Source organism: Ammospiza caudacuta, chromosome 3, assembly GCF_027887145.1.
Source record: "Ammospiza caudacuta isolate bAmmCau1 chromosome 3, bAmmCau1.pri, whole genome shotgun sequence".
NCBI classification, from domain to species: domain Eukaryota; kingdom Metazoa; phylum Chordata; class Aves; order Passeriformes; family Passerellidae; genus Ammospiza; species Ammospiza caudacuta.
The window spans coordinates 79311349-79320359 of record NC_080595.1 but is presented as its reverse complement, the minus strand read 5'-3'; the positions used below and the strand labels follow the sequence as shown (position 1 = coordinate 79320359).

General features: G+C 39.7%; 1 pseudogene; it reads right to left on the bottom strand.

The window, feature by feature from the left end:
* Window positions 1-313: 313 nt before the first annotated feature.
* On the bottom strand, window positions 314-7831 carry LOC131555461 (uncharacterized; annotated as a pseudogene).
* Window positions 7832-9011: the final 1180 nt, after the last annotated feature.

The following is a 9011-nucleotide window of genomic DNA, read 5'->3' as shown; positions in this document are numbered from 1 at the left end:
TACTGAAAGGTGCCATAAGGTCTTCCAGAAGCCTTTTATTCTCCAGTCTGAACAACCCCAACTCTCTCAGCCTGTCTTCATAGGAGATGTGCTCAAACCTTCTGAGCATCTTTGTGACTCCATCTGGACTTGCTCCAACAGATCCGTGTCCATGTCATGCTGAGAACTCCAGAGCAGGACACAGTACTCCAGGTGAGGGCTCATGAGAGCCTTGCCCCGCTGGTCACAGTGCTCATTGCAGACTCATGGAGGCTGAAAGAGATATTCAAGATAATGTAGTCCCACTGTCAACCCAGCACTAACAAAATCACCCCTAAACCATATCCCCAAATGTCACATCCAGACACCTCTTGAACACTGCCAGAGATGGTGACTCCCCCATCTTCCTGGGCAGTTTATTCCAGTGTATGACCCTCTCAGTGATTTTTGCCCCCATTATCTAATCTGAACCATATAATCCTTTGATACAGCCCAAGAAGTGGTTGGCTTTCTAGGATGTGAGTGCACATGTCCAGGTTTTCATCACAAACACTCCCAAGTCCTTTCTCCCAGGGCTGCTCTCAGTCCATTCTCCACCCAGGCTGGACTTGTACTTGTGCTTGGGATTGCCCAGGGCCAGGTGCAGGACCTTGCACTTGGCCTTGTTGATCCAACTTCATGAGGTTTGCACAGGTGTTTGATCACATCACACAGCCTGGTGTCAGTGTCATCAGCAAACTGGCTGAGGTTGCACTCAATATATTTATAAAAGTATTTTCATTACATGATTACAGAAAATGTGTGGGCTATTTATTGATTGTATGTTCAATTTTATTTGTGAATAGTTGACAAGTATTCTGCTTGTGATTGTCTTTTATTGTCATATTTGCCAAGTTTTGAGTTGTTTGAGTATACTTTTTCATCAGTAGGCCATGTACAGTCATCAGATAATTATGGCTTGGTTGTATGGATAAATATATTTGTAATGACAGAGAGAAGGGAGATTTAATTAACAGTCCATAAATCATATCATTTTGCCAATGTGATATAGTTACACTGGAAGGCTTTGAACTAATGTTAATTTCTGTACACACCAAGTCAAATTTCCTTCTCTTTCCTCAATCACCAATTGTTTTGGTACTATGACAGATAATAATAAATTATGTACTTATAGTAAAAGGCTCTGAAAAATTTCATTGCTATTTTCACCTTCACAATTTCACACCTTGATTTTCAACTTAAATTGTCAAGAAATTTCACAGAAAGGTTTCCCTGCAAGTTGGATGACTCCCACTTGCAACAAATCTGCATGCATAGCAATGTGGGAAACTCTTCTGATTTGTGCATGTTTGTTTATTTGGTACACTTCAGATGGCTGCAGACAGAGAAAGAAAAAACTAAAATATATAACCCCAAAGAATGGAAAATTCAGTATTATCTTTAAGTCATACAGGATGTCATTTTTATTTCTGCAGTAGAAGCCAAAGAGTTCATTTGGCATTAAGTGATTATTTCCAATCATCTTCTCCCTTTCACTAAAAAGCCATGTTCATATTTTCTCCAATATTTAGCCTGGCTAGGGTCTAACAAAGCTTAGGAAATCTTGAACATTGTTTTAAACAGAGCAGAGAATTCCGTAGCCAACCTACAGTATTAACTTTGGTCTTTCTAGTCCTGATTATGTGCATTAATCATAACATTATCACTATTCTTATCGGCACTTTCTCAGAATTAGGTCTGTCTGAAAGGTGTCAAAACTGTTAATTAAAACCAGAGATAATCATAACAATCTGGGATCTTTGACAGAGCCACCACCCCCTCCACCACAGCCCTTTTCAGAGGGAACTGCTGGGAAATGTACTAGAGCTCTGCAAGAAACCTTTCATCTGCAGAGGAAAGAGAAATCATAAATCTTTCTTCATATTTGTCAAGGAGCATGATTGCTTTTTTCTTTTTATTTCTTCTGCTATGGTCCGTATATCCATGATATCTGACATTGAAGCTATAAGTCATTTATCAAAGACAGAAAGAAATTACAGGAAAGGAAGTAGGACAACATTCTAGCATTAGAGTGCTAATGGATGGATGTTTTCTGCAGTTTGTGACAAATTTACTGAATAATAAGGGAAATAATTCATGTTTCCTTGGTTACAAATTTCTCTACTTAAGGCAGTAGAATTTGAAGGTCAAGTGCAGACTAAAAGAGTACAGGTTAATACAGTCCAGACTGCATTTCTGGATCTCGTTCCAGAACAGGATAAAAATCTATGTATGTGTTGAATCCCAGTCAGATTCTTCATAAATCAGAGGTCTAATAATTGAAAGCATGATCATCCCCCTGTCCAGGCAGCAGGATCATTTTGCTATAACCAAGGAAGTAGCCAAATCAGCAAAACAACTTGTAAATCTTCAAGAAGTCCCACTCATAGTGTCCAGAACAAGCATATCACGAGCACCAGCAATAGTGAACCACATCAGAAAACAACAAATCAAAACTGAAATGATCTCATCTCCAGCGAGGTTTTCTTTAGCCAGTACTAAAGATAAGGACACTCAAGTGTGTTGGGGTACTGGGATAACCAAAAGTGTCTGAAAAATAGCTCTAGGGAGGAAAGTCCCCCAGCCATGGTGCAGGACTGGGGATCATCTCTCCATCTATGGGGCTCATGGAGCAGGGAAGAGCCCATGAAAACCTCACAGCAGGAACCTACTGCTCAGTACCAAGGCTCCCAGCAGGACAAAGAGGTTGTGTACCCATGTTGTGTATCCATGTTAACCCAACTGCCTTCTCTTCCCCACTGCACCATCTCCACCACAGCCCAGGGAAGTCATTAACATCTCATTAACATTAACAAGTCATTAACATCTCATTAACAAAACTGAAAATATCTGTGATTTAAGTGCTGTAGTATCCAATTATATTTACTGTCCACAGAGTTATTTGTGTTCATGTTTGACATGTGCAGGGTCCCATGTACTTAGGAAAAGGGGGGTCAGTGGAAGCAAATCTAATACAACTGCAAGCTCTAGGGGCTTAGAGACAGCAAATGGATGGTTATTTACAACTTTGATCCTTTTTGGAGATGAATACTATTGAAAAACTCTCAGATCTGAGTGAGGAATCTGCAAGTGAAATGTGCTGACACTGTGACTGCTTGCACTTGAGAGAAAGAAAAGACAATTTAGAGACATCTTTTCATGTGGCTGCTTGCATTAACATGATCTGTTCAATACCTCGAAATTTTCCACTCTTTTGCATAGAAATGATTTTAATTATTTTTTATTTAAATGCAAAAAACTTAATGAAAAGTTTCTGAGATTCTACTTGACTTAGATAAAGTATATAATTAAGCGGGGACAAAATGCCAAATGAAATAGAAATTATCAGTGTGATGGAAAGCAATCTGCCTTTTACTTATCTAGCTGACCCTTACGTGTTGGCTGAGCACTATCTCTGAGCCTCCAGTATCTTATTGGCATTTGTAACCTTGCACAGGGAGCAGTAATTTGCAGTAAATCTCCTCACACAGGGTTATATTCAGAGTGAATTCTTATCTGAACGGTGCAGTGAATACTGATGATAAAATACCAAGCTTTCATGCTTGCCAATAAGAAACCAACAATTTCACAACTTCCTTCCAAAAGATAAAGGCAAAATCAACAGGTAGGAGGAAAAAAAGAAAAAAAAGAAGTAAAGCTGAAAGATTAGTACCTAAGAACCAATGAAAACCAACCAAGCAAGCAAACAAAACACAAGCAATAAATAGATAATTACTTAAAACACAACAATGTTCTTTTGTTCTTGGTTCTCTTTTTTCTTAGTTATTGATGTGACAAATCAATCCTCTAGCAGCACATATACTGCCATTCTTTTTTGGTTTCAAACACAAACAGAAGACCAAGTGTCTTTTTCTGATCCCACTAGCAAGCAACTCAAAAATTCCTCATTTCTTTCAGGCTGCAGTGAGGGAATGTGACATGAAAGCAGAAGCTCATCTAGTTATATTCAGTTTAATCTTATACAAAACCTGATTGCTGTTAATGAAATATTTGCAAGTTTTCTCACAGAATAATTTCACCTAGAGAATATTATTCTTTTAGAAAAACATTTCCAGGAGTAGATTTTCCCTCTCTTCTCATTTGCAACATCTGTGCAAATGAAATAGATCAGGCACATTTGTGATCATGATGCAGTCTATGTCCTTACAGCTGGTCTTCCTTATTTCCACAAAAGAGAGGGCTCAAACCCAAAATTTCTATTGCTCGTGGTCCTGGCAGGTGCTGACCTTGCAGCACATCCAGGCACTGTCTGAGGAAGCAGTGAGTTGGAGCAAGACCTGTGCCATGGATCCTACACATGACAGAGTGACAGAGCTCAGGTCCATTCCCTGCTCAGCTTACCAGCACAGAAGAAACAAGGCCACCTATGTTTTTTGTCAGAAAAAAACCTCCAGAATTATCTGTATTGTCCATTCTCTGTAGAAGAACAGGAATAGAAGCATTTATGCAAATGTGCAAAACTCCCTAGTTTTCATTAGAAAATTGTTTGGAAGATTCTTATGAACCCTTTTAAGACCTCTGTTAAAGTGTTTCCTCCATGACTCCACTATATCTGCTCCAGAGGGAAGGAGGGGTCATCCAGCAAATGGGAGTGACATTTAAACTATTGAACACTTCTAACTGAAAGTGTCATTCATGCTTAATTTCATACTATTTCTGGTTTGGGGAGAAGGAATGACCATTCTAGGATATAACAACGTACAAATCCTATTTTTATGTGTGTATGTAGGATGTGCATCAAATTTCAAATGTACTCAAAATTGCTGACACCAACTTGTGTAATATGTTGACATAGTCTTCAACCTATTTTACAGACCATGAAGTCTAATACTAATAATTCCTTCAATAACATAACTTTACCAGTGTAATCTGTGACTTCACTTCAAGCTGTAAGATGTTTTTAAAGGAAGTCTGGTGTAAGGGAAATTACTTCCTGCAGATGAACATTCCTGATGTCTTTATTCTGCAAACATCTAAAAATGCAGTGTGTAATCTTGGCTTCTCTATAAATAATAAGCATTTTACCCTTCAGCTTCATACAGCCAAAAATCCACCTGTTACATTGTAAGTGTTGAGGTGAGCTCCTACTATTCAATGGACAAGTTTTATAGTAAACAAAATTCTGATTAGTCTTGGTATAATTGTAGACAAAATTAAGGACCTATATTTAGGATTGCAGAGTTTATCTATTCCCCTCCTTTCAGGGTATGACAAAACTCAGCTGATCTGAGTTGCGAATATTTTCTAACTCTCTCTATTTGACTTGTAAATAAATGATCAGAAATTTTGAAAGTAGCTCTATTTATTGGAGCAGATACAAGAAAGAATCTTTATTTAATGTATTAAATCCACTATTACTTTCATCCTGTCAAAATTATTGAATAGAATTTACTAAGAAATACAAAACAAATACAAAATAGAACTTTATGTGTGATAGATACTTTGCAGTTATATTAAACAATAAGATAATTATTCTGTAGTAAAAATTCATTGTTTTCCCCACCTACTGTAGTGTTTCTGCTATGTTATAATTCTAAGATTTTATAGATAATTTAAATTTCCACATTTGAAGCACTGACTACTGTCTATGGACAGAAAGTGACAAATGAGAGGCAGGGTTGTGTCATAAGTGGATTACACACTGAAAAGCCTCAGGCAGAAATGTCATTTGCATTCACTGCTATACTGGGAAAATGATGAAGAAAAATACAACTGGAAGCTCCTTCTAATTCAAGGCAGAAGCTTCTGATGCTGTATGCTGTAACAACAAGGGATTTCCAGAATTATGCACTCTTGACAGCAAAATGCTTTAAAGTTCTCCATTTTAAAAAGAAGTATGCAATTAAAGCACAGAGTAACGACTGGCGATGATGAATTGTGTTTATATTATATTCAGGAAAGTTTTCCATTAAAGAACATATTAGAAATTCTAGTGGCTCCTGTAAATGGCTGAAATTAATATATTAAACTCTTCTGTAGGAAAGAACCTAATTGAGTTGGAAATGCTTGGGAATTTAGGTGTTTGAGGGTTTTGGTATTTTTAGCTGCTAGTATTCTGAACGACAGCATCTCTTCCTCCAGATTATCATACCCATTATGACTGAAGTGCACTTGCAAAACCATTTAGAAATGATACTATAGGAAAATCACCGACTCTTTCTAGAGAATGTTGCTGTCAGTTAAGTGGCCTTCCCTATGATCTGTGATTTCCATTACTACTTTTTTAAACATTCATTCTGCTTGAAAAGATCCTTAAGAAATGGTATTGGACAATTGTATAAAATTATTTAGAGTACATAATTAAGGGGTCACACACAGAATCAAACTCAAAATCACTAGGTTGGAGGAAACTTTCAAGAACATCAAGTCCAACCCATGCCCTTACACCTCAACTAAACCCTGGCACCAAGTGCCACATCCAGTCTTTTTTTATGGTGACTCCACCACCTCCCTGGGCAGACAATTCCAGAACTTTATTACCCTTTCTGTAAAAAAATTTTTCCTAATATCCAACCTAATATTTAACCCTTGGTGCAGCTTAAAACGGTGTCCTCTGGTTCTGTCAGTTGCTGCCTGGAGAAGGAGACCAACCCCACCTGACCACAGCCACCTTTCAGGAAGCTGTAGAGAGTGATACAGTCACCCCTGAGTCTCCTTTTCCCCAGGCTGAACACCCCCAGCTCCCTCAGCCATTCCTCACAGGGTTTGTGTTCCCAGCCCCTCTCTAGCCTCGTTGCCTCCTCTGGACGCGTTCAAGTGTCTCAATGTCCTTCCCAAACTGAGGGCACAGAGCTGGACACAGCACTCAAGCTGTGGCCTCTCCACTGCTGGGTACAGGGGAAGGATGAGCTCCCTGCTCCTGCTGGCCACACTGCTCCTGATCCAGGCCAGGAGCCATTGGCCTTCTTGGCCACCATGGCACACTGCTGGCTCATGTTCAGCCGGCTGTCACCCGCACCCCCAGGTCCCTTTCTGCCTGGCCACTGTCCAGCCACACCATCCCCAGCCTATAACATTGCAGGGGGTTATTAGACCAAAATACACAACTCAGCACTTGGATTTATTAAACTTGATCCCACTGGACTCTACCCATCCATCCAACCATTCCAGGTGTCTCTGCTGAGCCCTCCTACACTCCCACAGATGGACACATGATCCCAGCTTAATGTCTTCTGCAAATTTACTAATGAAAGACTCAATCCCCTCATCCATGTCATCAATGAAGATATTAAACAGAGCTGGTCCCAGCACAGACCCCTGAGGGACACCTCTGGTGACTGGCCACCAGCTGGATGCAGCACCATTCACCATCACCCTCTGGCCCGGCCATGCAGCCAGTTCCTAACCCAGCACAGAGAGCTCCTGTCCAGGCCGTGGGCTGCAGCTTTTCCAGGAGTGTGCTGTGGGAGACAGTGTCAAAGGCCTTGCTAAAGTCCAGGTAGACAACACCAACAGCCCTTCCCATTTCCACCAGGCAGGTCTGATGGTCATAAAAGGAGACCAGGTTGGTCAAACACAACCTGCCCCTCCTAAACCCCTGCTGGCTGGGTCTGGTACCTCGGCCATCCTGTAAGTGCTGCGTGATGACACTCAGTATAAACTGTTCCATCACCTTACCAGGCACTGAGGTCAGGCTAACTGGCCTGTAATTACCAGGGTCCTCCTTCCCACATATTTTATGAATGGCAGTCACATTGGGCAGCTCCCAGTAACCTGGAACCTCACCAGTGAGCCAGGACTGCTGGTAAATGATGGAGGGCGGCTTTGCAAGCTCATCTGCCAGCTCCCTCATCACCCTGGGATGGATCCCATCTGGTCATTCAGGTTTGAAAGACCTTCAGCACCCATTCTGTCCTATAATTTTTCTTTTTCTCTCCAACCCATATCAAGAACATTCATGTCACTGAGATGTTGGAGAATAAATTATAGTTGAAAGATATTGCAATTATATTTCTTTTTGTTGCATATAAGAGGATAATAAAATTACCATCTAGCAGAGAGAATTACTTGGAAGAATAACATATGCCTTAAACACATACTGAGAATGATGAAGATGGAGAATATTTCAAGGAACTTGAATAAAAGAATGCCCATCTCTCACTGAAGAGATATTTTTCAACAAGAGCACCCACTATAAATCTAGGCAAAGGAGAGCAGAAGTGAATTCTCTCACCTTTTACTTGCCAGAAGAGTCTAGATACCTTTTTCCCCACAGATAAAAAACTTTCCTGTGTTTAATTTTGTCTATGCTATTCTAAATTTTAACAAGTAAAAATTTTTGCCAAGCAAGAGATGAATGCTGCCATTTCATTCCAGTAAGTTTAGGATTCAGTTATTGTTTTTGAAGTGGGAAAACATGGTGAAAGCATACTGAAAGTCTTATTCTGTGCCCTAAAATAACTGCACCTTCATTTGCAGATGAAGTCCAAACTGCAGACTATTAAAAATATATTGTAAACCTTACATTATTATTGGGAAGAAATGCTTTGGATGCTTCTCCCATGCAGAGAAAAACCACCTGTGAGAGAAGAAGGGAGTCTCAGCAGAAGCCTCTTATACAGATAGAGCTGCACTGAGCATGTTATAACTGAGTGGCAACAAACATCAAAACAAGGAGGTTTCATTCCTCATAAGCTCCCAGGTGCTCTGCAGAGCTAGGCGCACCTCCAAATTTAATGTGTCTCTTCTTTTTATAAAAGCATTGTTCTTTATAAATATAAATAAAATATAGTAAATGCATTCCTAATTTCAGGATTAGATTGGCTCTTTAATTGATTTCTCCATGTAAAAATTATTTACCTTTCCATAACAACATGCATCACGCACTTATAAGGTCTTGTACTTCAGAAAAGAAAAAGCACAAAGGTTTAGAAACTAAACACCTCCAAGGTAATGTGCTGGTAAAACCCAGAATAGCAAAATATTTAGTTATTGACAGCAATTCTTGTGCTTGAAATGTCAGTATTTTAGGC